The sequence below is a fragment of the Dendrobates tinctorius genome, unplaced genomic scaffold (genome assembly GCF_039654945.1).
Source record: "Dendrobates tinctorius isolate UK_male_01 unplaced genomic scaffold, ASM3965494v1 ptg000054l, whole genome shotgun sequence".
In the NCBI taxonomy this organism is placed as follows: Eukaryota; Metazoa; Chordata; class Amphibia; order Anura; family Dendrobatidae; genus Dendrobates; species Dendrobates tinctorius.
The window spans coordinates 7,864,772-7,882,120 of NW_027361722.1; the positions used below are offsets into that span (position 1 = coordinate 7,864,772).

General features: G+C 46.0%; 1 protein-coding gene across 2 annotated transcripts in view; it reads right to left on the reverse strand.

The window, feature by feature from the left end:
- LSAMP (limbic system associated membrane protein) overlaps window positions 1-17,349 on the reverse strand; it is a 1,037,990-nt gene that overhangs the window by 679,120 nt on the left and 341,521 nt on the right. The window lies entirely within an intron of this gene.

The window sequence follows — 17,349 nt, forward strand, 5'->3', positions numbered from 1 at the left end:
GTCCGGTGGCTCTGGCTGATGGGACGATGTGGGATATTAGGGGTAGTAGTCCGGTGGCTCTGGCTGACGGGATGATGTGAGATATTAGGGGTAGTAGTCCGGTGGCTCTGGCTGACGGGATGATGTGAGATATTAGAGGTAGTAGTCCGGTGGCTCTGGATGATGGGATGATGTGGGATATTAGGGGTAGTAGTCCGGTGGCTCTGGCTGACAGGATGATGTGGGATATTAGGGGTAGTAGTCCGGTGGCTCTGGCTGACGGGATGATGTGGGATATTAGAGGTAGTAGTCCGGTGGCTCTGGCTGATGGGATGATGTGGGATATTAGGGGTAGTAGTCCGGTGGCTCTGGCTGATGGGACGATGTGGGATATTAGGGGTAGTAGTCCGGTGGCTCTGGCTGACGGGATGATGTGAGATATTAGGGGTAGTAGTCCGGTGGCTCTGGCTGATGGGACGATGTGGGATATTAGGGGTAGTAGTCCGGTGGCTCTGGCTGATGGGATGATGTGGGATATTAGGGGTAGTAGTCCGGTGGCTCTGGCTGATGGGACGATGTGGGATATTAGGGGTAGTAGTCCGGTGGCTCTGGCTGACGGGATGATGTGAGATATTAGGGGTAGTAGTCCGGTGGCTCTGGCTGATGGGACGATGTGGGATATTAGGGGTAGTAGTCCGGTGGCTCTGGCTGATGGGACGATGTGGGATATTAGGGGTAGTAGTCCGGTGGCTCTGGCTGACGGGATGATGTGGGATATTAGAGGTAGTAGTCCGGTGGCTCTGGCTGATGGGACGATGTGGGATATTAGAGGTAGTAGTCCGGTGGCTCTGGCTGACGGGATGATGTGGGATATTAGGGGTAGTAGTCCGGTGGCTCTGGCTGATGGGACGATGTGGGATATTAGGGGTAGTAGTCCGGTAGCTCTGGCTGACGGGATGATGTGGGATATTAGGGGTAGTAGTCCGGTGGCTCTGGCTGACAGGATGATGTGGGATATTAGGGGTAGTAGTCCGGTGGCTCTGGATGACGGGATGATGTGGGATATTAGAGGTAGTAGTCCGGTGGCTCTGGATGACGGGATGATGTGGGATATTAGGGGTAGTAGTCCGGTGGCTCTGGATGATGGGATGATGTGGGATATTAGGGGTAGTAGTCCGGTGGCTCTGGCTGACGGGATATTAGTGGTAGTAGTCCGGTGGCTCTGGCTGACGGGATGATGTGGGATATTAGGGGTAGTAGTCCGGTGGCTCTGGCTGATGGGATGATGTGGGATATTAGGGTTAGTAGTCCGGTGGCTCTGGCTGACGGGATATTAGTGGTAGTAGTCCGGTGGCTCTGGCTGACGGGATGATGTGGGATATTAGGGGTAGTAGTCTGGTGGCTCTGGCTGACGGGATGATGTGGGATATTAGGAGTAGTAGTCCGGTGGCTCTGGCTGATGGGACGATGTGGGATATTAGGAGTAGTAGTCCGGTGACTCTGGCTGACGGGACGATGTGGGATATTAGGAGTAGTAGTCCGGTGGCTCTGGATGACGGGATGATGTGGGATATTAGGGGTAGTAGTCTGGTGGCTCTGCCTGACGGGACGATGTGGGATATTAGTGGTAGTTGTCCGGTAGTTCTGGCTGACGGGATGATGTGGGATATTAGGGATAGTAGTCTGGTGGCTCTGGCTGATGGGATGATGTGGGATATTAGGGGTAGTAGTCCGGTGGCTCTGGCTGATGGGACGATGTGGGATATTAGGGGTAGTAGTCCGGTGGCTCTGGCTGACGGGATGATGTGGGATATTAGAGGTAGTAGTCCGGTGGCTCTGGCTGATGGGACGATGTGGGATATTAGAGGTAGTAGTCCGGTGGCTCTGGCTGACGGGATGATGTGAGATATTAGGGGTAGTAGTCCGGTGGCTCTGGCTGACGGGATGATGTGAGATATTAGGGGTAGTAGTCCGGTGGCTCTGGCTGATGGGATGATGTGGGATATTAGGGGTAGTAGTCCGGTGGCTCTGGCTGATGGGACGATGTGGGATATTAGGGGTAGTAGTCCGGTGGCTCTGGCTGATGGGACGATGTGGGATATTAGAGGTAGTAGTCCGGTGGCTCTGGCTGACGGGATGATGTGGGATATTAGGGGTAGTAGTCCGGTGGCTCTGGCTGATGGGACGATGTGGGATATTAGGGGTAGTAGTCCGGTAGCTCTGGCTGACGGGATGATGTGGGATATTAGGGGTAGTAGTCCGGTGGCTCTGGCTGACAGGATGATGTGGGATATTAGGGGTAGTAGTCCGGTGGCTCTGGATGACGGGATGATGTGGGATATTAGAGGTAGTAGTCCGGTGGCTCTGGATGACGGGATGATGTGGGATATTAGGGGTAGTAGTCCGGTGGCTCTGGATGATGGGATGATGTGGGATATTAGGGGTAGTAGTCCGGTGGCTCTGGCTGACGGGATATTAGTGGTAGTAGTCCGGTGGCTCTGGCTGATGGGATGATGTGGGATATTAGGGGTAGTAGTCCGGTGGCTCTGGCTGATGGGATGATGTGGGATATTAGGGGTAGTAGTCCGGTGGCTCTGGCTGACGGGATATTAGTGGTAGTAGTCCGGTGGCTCTGGCTGACGGGATGATGTGGGATATTAGGGGTAGTAGTCTGGTGGCTCTGGCTGACGGGATGATGTGGGATATTAGGAGTAGTAGTCCGGTGGCTCTGGCTGATGGAACGATGTGGGATATTAGGAGTAGTAGTCCGGTGACTCTGGCTGACGGGACGATGTGGGATATTAGGAGTAGTAGTCCGGTGGCTCTGGATGACGGGATGATGTGGGATATTAGGGGTAGTAGTCTGGTGGCTCTGCCTGACGGGACGATGTGGGATATTAGTGGTAGTTGTCCGGTAGTTCTGGCTGACGGGATGATGTGGGATATTAGGGATAGTAGTCTGGTGGCTCTGGCTGACAGGATGATGTGGGATATTAGGGGTAGTAGTCCTGTAGCTCTGGCTGACGGGATGATGTGGGATATTAGGGGTAGTAGTCTGGTGGCTCTGCCTGACGGGACGATGTGGGATATTAGTGGTAGTTGTCCGGTAGTTCTGGCTGACGGGATGATGTGGGATATTAGGGATAGTAGTCTGGTGGCTCTGGCTGACAGGATGATGTGGGATATTAGGGGTAGTAGTCCGGTAGCTCTGGCTGACGGGATGATGTGGGATATTAGGGGTAGTAGTCCGGTAGCTCTGGCTGACGGGATGATGTGGGATATTAGGGGTAGTAGTCCGGTAGCTCTGGCTGACGGGATGATGTGGGATATTAGGGGTAGTAGTCCGGTGGCTCTGGCTGATGGGATGATGTGGGATATTAGGGGTAGTAGTCCGGTGGCTCTGGCTGAGGGGATGATGTGAGATATTAGTGGTAGTAGTCCGGTGGCTCTGGCTGACGGGATGATGTGAGATATTAGGGGTAGTAGTCCGGTAGCTCTGGCTGACGGGATGATGTGGGATATTAGGGGTAGTAGTCCGGTAGCTCTGGCTGACGGGATGATGTGGGATATTAGGGGTAGTAGTCCGGTAGCTCTGGCTGACGGGATGATGTGGGATATTAGGGGTAGTAGTCCGGTGGCTCTGGCTGACGGGATGATGTGGGATATTAGGGGTAGTAGTCCGGTAGCTCTGGCTGACGGGATGATGTGGGATATTAGGGGTAGTAGTCCGGTAGCTCTGGCTGACGGGATGATGTGGGATATTAGGGGTAGTAGTCCGGTAGCTCTGGCTGATGGGATGATGTGGGATATTAGGGGTAGTAGTCCGGTAGCTCTGGCTGACGGGATGATGTGGGATATTAGGGGTAGTAGTCCAGTAGCTCTGGCTGACGGGATGATGTGGGATATTAGGGGTAGTAGTCCGGTGGCTCTGGCTGATGGGATGATGTGGGATATTAGGGGTAGTAGTCCGGTGGCTCTGGCTGAGGGGATGATGTGAGATATTAGTGGTAGTAGTCCGGTGGCTCTGGCTGACGGGATGATGTGGGATATTAGGGGTAGTAGTCCGGTGGCTCTGGCTGACGGGATGATGTGGGATATTAGGGGTAGTAGTCCGGTGGCTCTGGCTGACGGGATGATGTGAGATATTAGTGGTAGTAGTCCGGTGGCTCTGGTGGAGGGGATGATGTGAGATATTAGTGGTAGTAATCCGGTAGCTCTGGCTGACGGGATGATGTGGGATATTAGGGGTAGTAGTCCGGTAGCTCTGGCTGACGGGATGATGTGGGATATTAGGGGTAGTAGTCCGGTAGCTCTGGCTGACGGGATGATGTGGGATATTAGTGGTAGTAGTCCGGTAGCTCTGGCTGACGGGATGATGTGGGATATTAGGGGTAGTAATCCGGTAGCTCTGGCTGACGGGATGATGTGGGATATTAGGGGTAGTAGTCCGGTAGCTCTGGCTGACGGGATGATGTGAGATATTAGGGGTAGTAATCCGGTAGCTCTGGCTGACGGGATGATGTGGGATATTAGGGGTAGTAGTCCGGTGGCTCTGGCTGACGGGATGATGTGAGATATTAGTGGTAGTAGTCCGGTAGCTCTGGCTGACGGGATGATGTGGGATATTAGCGGTAGTAGTCCGGTGGCTCTGGCTGACGGGATGATGTGGGATATTAGGGGTAGTAATCCGGTAGCTCTGGCTGACGGGATGATGTGGGATATTAGGGGTAGTAGTCCGGTAGCTCTGGCTGACGGGATGTTGTGGGATATTAGTGGTAGTAGTCCGGTAGCTCTGGCTGACGGGATGATGTGGGATATTAGGGGTAGTAATCCAGTAGCTCTGGCTGACGGGATGATGTGGGATATTAGGGGTAGTAGTCCGGTAGCTCTGGCTGACGGGATGATGTGAGATATTAGGGGTAGTAATCCGGTAGCTCTGGCTGACGGGATGATGTGGGATATTAGGGGTAGTAGTCCGGTGGCTCTGGCTGACGGGATGATGTGAGATATTAGTGGTAGTAGTCCGGTAGCTCTGGCTGACGGGATGATGTGGGATATTAGCGGTAGTAGTCCGGTGGCTCTGGATGATGTGATGATGTGGGATATTAGGGGTAGTAGTCCGGTGGCTCTGGCTGACGGGATGATGTGAGATATTAGGGGTAGTAATCCGGTAGCTCTGGCTGACGGGACGATGTGGGATATTAGGGGTAGTAGTCCGGTGGCTCTGGCTGACGGGATGATGTGGGATATTAGGGGTAGTAGTCCGGTAGCTCTGGCTGACGGGACGATGTGGGATATTAGGGGGAGTAGTCCGGTGGCTCTGGCTGACGGGATGATGTGAGATATTAGGGGTAGTAGTCCGGTGGCTCTGGCTGACGGGATGATGTGAGATATTAGGGGTAGTAATCCGGTAGCTCTGGCTGACGGGACGATGTGGGATATTAGGGGGAGTAGTCCGGTGGCTATGGCTGATGGGATGATGTGGGATATTAGCGGTAGTAGTCCGGTGGCTCTGGATGATGTGATGATGTGGGATATTAGGGGTAGTAGTCCGGTAGCTCTGGCTGACGGGATGATGTGAGATATTAGGGGTAGTAATCCGGTAGCTCTGGCTGACGGGACGATGTGGGATATTAGGGGTAGTAGTCCGGTGGCTCTGGCTGATGGGATGATGTGGGATATTAGGGGTAGTAGTCCGGTGGCTCTGGCTGATGGGATGATGTGGGATATTAGGGGTAGTAGTCCGGTGGCTCTGGCTGACGGGATGATGTGGGATATTAGGGGTAGTAGTCCGGTGGCTCTGGCTGACGGGATGATGTGGGATATTAGCGGTGGTAATCCGGTGGCTCTGGCTGATGGGATGATGTGGGATATTAGGGGTAGTAGTCCGGTAGCTCTGGCTGATGTGATGATGTGGGATATTAGAGTGAATGTGGCTATGCGGAGTGGGCGGGGCTCTGCACTCAGCTTTATATATATATATATATATATATATATATATATATAGATATAATCATTATAATTTGTTATAACTAGCCGTAGTTAGTTACTATGCCCGGGCAGCACAAATGACACGTGGAATCTGCATTAAAAGATGCACCAAAAAAACAGCAAAATAAGCAGCAAAAAGGCAGCAATACTTGCTTTTTTTAAAAGTTTCTTTACTACTGAGAGCTGGTTTTACTTGCTAAAAAAAACATAAAACACAGTAAAAACGCAACGTAGCCAAAAGGTTTAACCTCAGGGGGGCTAAGAAGAATGTCCTCCCGATGCGGATGACACAAGCCACTGAGCTCAGTGATTGACTGCAGCGCTGATGTCACAGCTGCAGCCAATCAACAAAGACCGGCGGCAAATGTTGTGAAACAGGAACGGTGGGAAACACTTAGATTTTTTTTTTGGACAAAACTCAGCCCACCAGATAAAAGATTTGCAAGGAGACAACCCCTTTACATTTGGCAATCAGGGCCATAAAATATTTCATGTTTCTGCCCTGATACAGGTGCAAGGTGAAGACCCACCGAGGACAGCGATCGAGTGATTGATTTAGGGTCCCCGATCAGCCACCATGATAATGACATGAAGGATGCAACTTTTCAGCAAACATTCGCGGGACCCTCGTCCACCGGCCGTGGGTGGAAGTCTGTGGCTGCCAGAAAAGAGCCGTGCAGACTTTAAGTTTAAATTATGTCAGCCTGCTAATCAGAAGAAATGTCTGGGATGTCACAGGTAGTAGCAGGTGCCAAGGGCTGTGGTCTGCTCACACGCACTACAACACAGAGCACCGGGTAAGGGACCTTTTTGCTTTTTTATAAGCTCTGCTCTCCTCCCTGTATTATCACATTGTATGAATATACCTTGACCCCGGATGTTGCAGCTGCATGGTTTTATATAACATGTTGCATAAACCACTGAGCTGATGAGGAATAGTAATAAAAACAATAGAATAAAAGCAAAAAAAACTTTTTCTTCAGTTACTTGGCAACACTGTGTCCACTGCAAAACTTCTGAAAATTGCATGGTGGCTCGGAGGAGCGGATCTGAACTTCCTGCCAGGTTCTGTCTATTATGACTGTAATCACAGGTATAATTACACGCTATTATCACGCTCTCGCTAGGTTTTGTTCTGCGCCGCTTTTTACATGACATTCCGAATGTCACGGCCGGTGACGTCAGCCGCACGTTCTCAAAATCGATTTTTTTTTTTCAAAAATTATTTCATTTCTTACAGTTTGTTAAATGTGTTCAAAGCGGCTGATGAGACAGAGAGGATTATGAGAGGGGAAAGAGGAGAACTGCTACAATTCCAGAGAAAGGTCAACGAGTCTTTGTTGTGCGTTCTTCATTAAACTTATCACATGACATTAATGACAGTGGCTTTCATAGGGGCTCCTCAAAGAGATCTGTGTTCAGGCCTCTATCCATCCACTAGATAGATAGATAGATAGATAAGTAATAAATAGATAGATGATAGATAATAGATAGATAGATGATTGATTGATAGATAGATAATAGATAGATGATAGATAGATGAGATAGATAATAGATGGATAGATGATAGATAGATAATAGATAGATAGATGATAGATAGATAGATAGATGTAACACATCAACAAATAAAATGCAATATAAGTGGACTTTATTAGCCATGTGGCAACATGCCAAAAAAAGAGAAAAAAAGATGGCATCGGCCCCTTAAAAGAAAACAATAACACAATAACAAGATAATTATAGAGGACAAAGAAAAGTCTCAGATATTAAACTGGCACTTTTCATTCGTATTCACCAATGAACCGGGATATAGTTAAATTAGTGACTAAATGTACAATTGGTGGTGGAAGGTTGAACTTGATGGACCTAGGACTTTTTTCAACCTATGTAGCTATCAGGGCTGGCATTGGCAGCAGGCAGCTGTATAGGGCCCCCGCTCCCCCAGGGGCCCCCAGCTAGCAGCACATCACACAGCCGCTATGGGGCCCGTGAGGCCGACTCCCCCGCCGCCGCATTGAACTATACCGGCGTCATAGACGCCAGTACAGTTCTAAGCAATGATGAAGGAGAGAGCGTCAGCTGATGCTCCCTCTCCCATCATCCCCTGCTCTGCCTCTGACACTGCGGGTGCGCACTCACTGTGTGCCAGGCAGTGCAGCTGCTGAGACAGGAGCCGGGAGCAGCGTGGGCACGAGGAGAGGTGAGGAGTGTGGTTTTTTTTAATGTAACAGTGAGTACTGGACTATGGGGCCATTCTCGGGGGGGGGGGTTATATGCTATGTGGTGCTGTGCTATTTTACCATGTAGGGCTGTGCTATATACCATGTGGGGCTGTGCTATATATCATGGTGGGCTGTGCTATATACCATGTGGTGCTGTGCTATATACCATGTGGGGCTGCGCTATATACCATGTGGGGCTGTGCTATATACCATGTGGGGCTGTGCTATATACCATGGTGGGCTGTGCTATATACCATGTGGTGCTGTGCTATTTACCATGTGGGGCCGTGCTATATACCATGTGGGGCTGTGTTATAAACCATGTGGTGCTGTGCTGTGCTATATACCATGTGGGGCTGTGCTATATACCATGTGGGGCTGTGCTATATACCATGGTGGGCTGTGCTATATACAGTTATGTGCAAATTAATTGGGACAAAGCAAAAAAACCACATTTTTGAATATTTAATAATAAAATGTTAGAATGCACTATTACATACTAATTTTAGTAAGAAATATGTCCTCCTTTAGCAGATATGAGATTTTCAATGCGTTTTGGCATTGATTCTACCAAGTTTTTGCATAAATTCTTCATCATGGAACCACACTTGTATGGCACTGTTTATCATGCGTTCTTTGGTTGTACAGTCCATTTTGCCAAGACGTCTCTTCACAATGCTCCACAAATTTTCTATAGGATTTAAGTCTGGTGAATTGCCAGGCCAGGCCAGCACTTTTACTTTATTTTCTTCCAGGAATTTCTTCACACACTTGGAATTGTGGCATGGAGCCAAATCTTGTTGGAATGTCCCCTCCAATTTACGCATGAATGGCACAATAAAACGTTTTAAAACGACTCTGTATTTGGATGAATTCATCAAACCATCAACAGGAAATAAGCTCCCTGTACCATCAGCTGTAAAAAAGCCCCAAAACATCTGTTTTTGAGGGTGTTTTACAGTTTGAATATGATCAGCTCACAATGGTTCATTTTTGCTTCTTCTAACAAGCTCTCAACTGAAGCCGAGGGGGCAGCTAGCTGTTATTTTCTGACTAAAACCAGTCAAACCACATTTTGTTACTCAAGGTTGTACACTCACACCTGTTCAAAGCAGTTAAAACTGGTTTGAATCACTTGTAACCAACTTAAGATTTTACTTAAAAAAATGCTTTGTCCCAATTAATTTGCACAGCACTGTACCATGTGGTGCTGTGCTATATACCATGTGGTGCTGTGCTATATACCATGTGGGGCTGTGCTATATACCATGTGGGGCTGTGCTATATACTATGCAGCTGTGTTATATATCATGGGGGTACATTATACATTATATTCTATGGGGGAGGCTGTGTTATATAATATGGGGGGCTACATTACATTCTATGGGGAGGTGGGCTGTTTTATATTTTATTTGGGGCTACATTATTTTCTATGGGGCACTGTATTATATTTATTATATTCTATGGGGGGTTATCGCATCATACTCTATGAGGGGGCTACATTATATTCTATGGGGGGCTAGATTATATTTTATGGGGGCTTCATTATACTTTATGAGGGTGCTACATTATATTCTATTGGGGCTGAATTATACTATATGAGGAGGGCTACATTGTACTCTATGGAGGGGCTGCATTATACTATATAAGGGGCTGCATTATATTCTATGGGGGGGTTACATTACCTTGTATGGCGAGGCTGCATTATACTCTGGGGTTGCTGCCTTATACTCTGTGAGGTGGCTGCATTATACTATATGTGGGCTGCATTATACTGTATCGAGGACTATGAGGAATACATTATACTATATGAAGAACTATGGGGTGCGTTATACTATGGGAATTCAATTGTACTACATGGATGACTGGCGGTGTATTATACTATATAGGGCACTATGAGGAGTGTATTATACTATATGGAGGATTGAGCAGTGTATTTTAATATATGAAGGGCTATAAGGAATGTATTATATTATATGGAGGACTATGGGGCACATTATATTATATGGAGGACTATGGGGTGTGTATTATACTATATGGAGGACTATTGGGCACATTATATTATATGGAGGACTATAGGAAATATATTATACTATATGGAAGACTATGGGGCACATTATATTATATGGAGGACTATGGGGTGTGTATTATACTATATGGAGGACTATAGGGCACATTATATTATATGGAGGACTATAGGAAGTATATTATACTATATGGAAGACTATGGGGCACATTATATTATATGGAGGACTATGGGGTGTGTATTATACTATATGGAGGACTATAGGGCACATTATATTATATGGAGGACTATAGGAAGTATATTATACTATATGGAAGACTATGGGGCACATTATATTATATGGAGGACTATGGGGTGTGTATTATACTATATGGAGAACTATAGGGCACATTATATTATATGGAGGACTATAGGAAGTATATTATACTATATGGAAGACTATGGGGCACATTATATTATATGGAGGACTATGGGGTGTGTATTATACTATATGGAGGACTATGGGGAGTGTATTATATTATGTGGAGGACTATAGGGAGTGTATTATACTATATGGAGGACTATGGGGCACATTATATTATATGGAGGACTATGGGGAGTAAACTGTAGATGTGCTGCTGATAACATGATACTCTATGGTTATCTGTTAGTGATCCATTAGTGATTGTTCTGTCCCTATCATTCTTTTTCAGATGGTGGAAAGAGGCCGGGAAACAAGTGTTGAACGACTTCAATACTGTCGATCACGCTCATTTAGCGGCCTAAACTCAGCGCATGTAAATACAATCGGAATGCTTCTGGGTGATGTGCAATATGTTAGCATTTGGGGCCCCATTTTAAACTTTGCCTAGGGCCCCACTTTGCCTAAAACTGGCCCTGGTAGCTATTTACCTCTATAATATTTTGATTCAAGAGGTGAACCATTCTCAAGGTGCAGAATCTAGAATGTGCAGAATGAGCTCAGCGCTCTCTGACATCGGTGCCGCCAGCTGCAGGGAGAATAAAACGCCATCTCTTCCTGCAGCTAAGCATTAAGTCAGACTGACAGATATGCAAGTGGCTGCTGATATAGGCATTTTTTCTGACAGTTTCCCTTTAAATATGGCATTCTATTGTATCGGTTATTGTGCTATATCTGCTCTTATCTCTGATTCCTATAATCATATTTGGTTGTTACTGTCTGTCCAAAAATAAAGTAAATAAATATGAGAAACTTGAAGTCTTTCTTTTTCCAGACATCCAGGAGACATCTAGGCTTACGTCTGTCTGCGGTGTCCCTACAGAAATAGCCCAACAATGCTGCAAGGGAGATTGTACTTTCCAGATGAGTTCAGCCTTCTTACAATCCTCCAGTTCCAGAACTGTCAGGTTTGAAGGAAGCCCACTTGATTTTTCTGACAGTTTTATCCAGTAGAGTAAGTGCACCAGGGGGTAGAACAGCACAATTCAACGTCCAGGCACGTCCACTGACTGCAAGGCATCTGCGCTGGGAACCACTGCCCGGGCGCGAAGGGTGGAAAGGAGCACAAAACATCACAGATAATAACACGAATATCTACAGCTCAGATCAACTCAATAAACCCGACAGAACAGTCCACAATGTACATTTATTATCTATCTATGCAAAAAGAAGGTGATGGTAACACCGACAATAAAGTGACAAGTGCAAAAAACAAATAAGTATCTAACTATGCTGCTCCCTATAACTGTATGCCTTCCTGACGGCGGAGGTTGGCGCCCTACCGGTCAGCGGAGTGGCGCTCCCGCTCCACGGCGGCTATCCCATGGCATCCCTAATGTCACTATCTTATAATCACAAGGGTAGCCAAATGATAAAGGCAACACAAATAAAAAAAATGAAAAGAGCCAACAAACAGATATTGGTTTGAATGGCATACAGTATATAATGATTACATATATTCAAATCATGCTGATGACAGCAAGTTAAAGGATACTTAAGGTTGGTAGATGATCCAGAATAAAAAAGGTTTTCTTGCCTTTATCATTTGGCTACCCTTGTGATTATAAGATAGTGACATTAGGGATGCCATGGGATAGCCGCCGTGGAGCGGGAGCGCCACTCCGCTGACCGGTAGGGCGCCAACCTCCGCCGTCAGGAAGGCATGCAGTTACAGGGAGCAGCATAGTTAGGTGCTTATTTGTTTTTTGCACTTGTCACGTTATTGTCGGTGTTACCATCACCTTCTTTTTGCACATTTGTCTATTGTGGCCTACCTAAATAATTATCTTTTATTGGCAACCTCTATCTGCTCCTTTCCTTGGTTAAATGAGTGACCACATGCTGCACCAGCCTAGGGACATATAGGAGCGTTAGGGTCAGCCGGCGAGTAGCAGGGGCGCCAAGCTCGATTGTGTGTAGGGTGCCAACCTCCGCCGGTAGGCAGATTGTTACTAGGGTCCACATTCAGGGTTATCAGGGTAACGTCTTGTGTTTTAATAGGCATAATAAAAGGTCATTTTTATCTGATATAATGTACATATAAGGTTCCTTGATAGAATACTTAACTTTTGACCTTGTAATTTTCAATTTTGTTACACTATTATCTATCTATCTGTTATCTATTATCTATATATCTATTATCTATCTACCTATTATCTATTTATCTATCTATTATCTATTTTCTATCTATCTATTAATTATCTATCTATCTAGCTATTATCTATCTATCTGTTATCTATCTACCTAGCTATTATCTATCCATGTTTCGCAGGCCTAGATCCTCGGATGTGTTCCCTTCCGTCCCCGCCTGTCTTCCCCATAGCTGCACGGTGATGCTGACCTCGTAGGATGATGGATGACATATGAAATGTAATGTACCATCCAGATGCTGCTGTTGTTTCTCATTATGTTAAGCGGCGCTTGCAGTTCATAACGATGATTTAGCGGCGCTCTGTCCTCTGAAGCTGCGGCCTGTGCAAAGATTACTACATTATGTGGACAGAGATAAGAAATGAGCAGAATCACAGCAGCACCCTCACTCCACCCCCACCCTGTCATTGAGAGCAAAGTATAAAATATCTCTAGGACTTGAAGCAACATTCTTCTCTAAGGGTGTACAGAGCATGCTGGGAGTAGTAGTTTCACAGTAAGCTGGAAAGTCACAGCTGCAGATCAACTGTATGAAAGATTCAGCCTGCTATATTCCTGATGACCACTAGGGGTGCAGGCTGATTATGGTTAAAGTGCCAGCCATTTACTGTTGACTCTCTCAGGCCTGCACCAGCCGGGACCCATGTGCTGGGAACCTCAGATTTCCCCCAATTCCCTGCAACACATTTCCAATTGAAGATAATTACTGAAGTACTGAAACTCCAACTCAAGGTTCACACTTTATTGTAGAACTTTCTGAGCTCTGCTAACTAGAAATAACAATGGCACATTTTTATTGCCACAAGAAAATTGATCTAAGCAGCAGTCAAGCAAATTTGGCATTGCTTATCTCTTGGAAGAAGGAATTATCATGCATGTGAAATTTCAAGAGGAAAACAAAACGAGTATGTTAACCCCACAATCTAATGATAATGAGATGACTCTGCTGACCCCGCCCTCTAATGATAATGAGATGACACTGCTCACCCATTCTCTAATGATGAGAATACTCTGCTGACCCTGCTCTCTAATGATAATAAGATGTCTCTGCTGACCCCGCCCTCTAATGATAATGAGATGACTCTACTGCCCCTGCCTCCTAATGATAATGAGATGACTCTGCTGACCTCATTCTCTACAAATAATGAGATGACCCTGCCCACTAATGAGAATAAGATAACTCTGCTGACGCAGCCCTCTAATGATAATGAGATGACTACTGATCCCACTCTCTAATGATAATGAGATGACACTGCTGACCCCATTCTCTAATGATGAGATTACTCTGCTGACCTGCCTGCTAATGATAATGAGATGACTCTGCTGACTCTGCCCTCTAATAATAATGAGATGACTCTACCCTCTAATGATAATGAGATTACTCTGCCCTCTAATGACAATGAGATGACACTGCTGACCCTGCCCTTTAATGAGAATGAGATGACTCAGCTGGCCCTGCCCCCTAATGATAATGAGATGACTCTGCCCTCTAATGATAATGAGATGACTCTGCTCACCCTGCCCCTAATGATGAGATGACTCTGCCCTCTAATGATAATGAGATGACTCTACTGACCCATTCCTCTAATGATAATGAGATGACTCTGCCCTCTAATGATAATGTGATGACTCTGCTGACCCTGCCCTCTAATGATAATGAGATGACTCTGCTGACCATGCCCTCTAATGATAATGAGATGACTCTGCTGACGATGCCCTCTAATGATAATGTGATGACTCTGCTGACCCTGCCCTCTAATAATATGACTGCCCTCTAATGATAATGAGATGACTCGGCCCTCTAATGATAATGAGATGACTCTACTGACCCATCCCTCTAATGATAATGAGATGACTCTGCCCTCTAATGATAATGTGATGACTCTGTTGACCCTGCCCTCTAATGATAATGTGATGACTCTGTTGACCCTGCCCTCTTATGATAATGAGATGACTCTGCTGACCCTGCCCTCTAATGATAATGAGATGACTCTGCTGACTATGCCCTCTAATGACAATGTGATGACTCTGTTGACCCTGCCCTCTAATGATAATGTGATGACTCTGCTGACCCTGCCCTCTAATGATGAGATGACTCTGCTGACCCTGCCCTCTAATGATGAGATGACTCTACTGACCCCACCCTCTAATGATAATGAGATGACTCTACTGACCCATTCCTCTAATGATAATGAAATGACTCTGCCCTCTAATGATAATGTGATGACTCTGCTGACCCTGCCCTCTAATGATAATGAGATGACTCTGCTGACCATGCCCTCTAATGATAATGAGATGACTCTGCTGACCATGCCCTCTAATGATAATGTGATGACTCTGCTGACCCTGCCCTCTAATAATATGACTGCCCTCTAATGATAATGAGATGACTCGGCCCTCTAATGATAATGAGATGACTCTACTGACCCATCCCTCTAATGATAATGAGATGACTCTGCCCTCTAATGATAATGTGATGACTCTGTTGACCCTGCCCTCTAATGATAATGTGATGACTCTGTTGACCCTGCCCTCTAATGATAATGAGATGACTCTGTTGACCCTGCCCTCTAATGATAATGTGATGACTCTGCTGACCCTGCCCTCTAATGATGAGATGACTCTGCTGACCCTGCCCTCTAATGATAATGAGATGACTCTGCTGATCCTGCCCTCTAATGATAATGAGATGAATCTGCTGATATTGCAACAGTCTGTACAGGTAAAAAATGAGCTTCAAAAAACTACAATAGTTTAGTAAGATTTAATATATGAATCGACACATAAAACTCATGATGAACCCTGTTTCTGGTAATATTTTATGTCATTGTCTGATATTTTCTGTAGCATTAGGAGTGAGCGGTGCGTGTATCCTGTGTGATCAGTGGCATTTACGTCAATTAATCAGGATCCAGGTTCAGTGACAACCCAGACTGAGTCTCTGGAGCAATTTTCACAGTTTTTCTAGGAACAAAGAGATGTTCTTTCTCTCGAGGCGCCACTCATCAAACAGGTCTCTGTGTGTCGTATGTTGCAAAAGAAATATTGTTCTTCATAGAAAACATTTTCTGCGTTTTTATCTTCCTTCGCTCGCAGCTTATGAGACGGCAGGTTTTTCTGTAAAACTGTCTTCATCTCCTGAAAGTATCTCATCTCAGTGTTATCTATCATTGTGTCTTATCCATTATCTACATGTTACTTTCAAGATATGAAAATATTAGCACTGCAGCGCCATGTTCCCTGCCCTCACCGACATCACACGATGGCGCTCTGTAATACTCTGTGCTGCAGGGGATTCTGCTCCTTCCTATATGTCATTTTCTGTCCTCCCAAAATATTGTCACTCTTCTCTCCTGAAATACTCTGTACTGGTGGAGTCCCTGATATTTCAAATATGTATGTCTTACTCTCTGACCTTCCACAGGTCTGCCTTCTTAATCCCACATATCTCCTGAAACACTGTGTGCTGCTGGAGTCCCGGCTTTTTCCAATATATACTATAAATCGTACTCTCTGACCTTCCATAGGTCTGCCCCTTATGGGGGAGGGGGACAAGTGTACTATTGCCACGAGATTAGCACATTCCTCTCCTGAAAATCTCTGTGCTGCTGTTCACATTACTACTCCCACTGTCTAATTCTGAGCATAGTACCTCCCAAAAAAGATAAGTTCACTCTTCCTAAAATACTCTGTGCTGCTGTGCATCCCCCTTCTTTACATCAAGAATACTCTGCTGCTGTGCATCCTCCTTCTTTACATCAAGAATACTCTGCGCTGCTGTGCATCCTCCTTCTTTACATCAAGATTACTCTGTGCTGCTGTGCATCCCCCTTCTTTACATCATGAATACTCTGTGCTGCTGTGCATCCTCCTTCTTTACATCAAGAATACTCTTTGCTGCTGTGCATCCCCCTTCTTTACATCAATAATACTCTGCGCTGCTGTGCATCCTTCTTCTTTACATCAAGAATACTCTGCTGCTGTGCATCCTCCTTATTTACATCAAGAATACACAGTGCTGCTGTGCATCCACCTTCTTTACATCAAGAATACTCTGCTGCTGTGCATCCTCCTTCTTTACATCAAGAATACTCTGTGCTGCTGTGCATCCTCCTTCTTTACATCAAGAATACTCTGTGCTGCTGTGCATCCCCCTTCTTTACATCAAGAATACTCTGCTGCTGTGCATCCTCCTTATTTACATCAATAATACACAGTGCTGCTGTGCATCCACCTTCTTTACATCAAGAATACTCTGCTGCTGTGCATCCTCCTTCTTTACATCAAGAATACTCTGTGCTGCTGTGCATCCTCCTTCTTTACATCAAGAATACTCTGTGCTGCTGTGCATTCTCCTTCTTTACATCAAGAATACTCTGTGCTGCTGTGCATCCTCCTTCTTTACATCAAGAATACTCTGTGCTGTTGTGCATCCTCCTTCTTTACATCAAGAATACTCTGTGCTGCTGTGCATCCACCTTATCTACATCAAGAATACTCTGTGCTGCTGTGCATCCTCC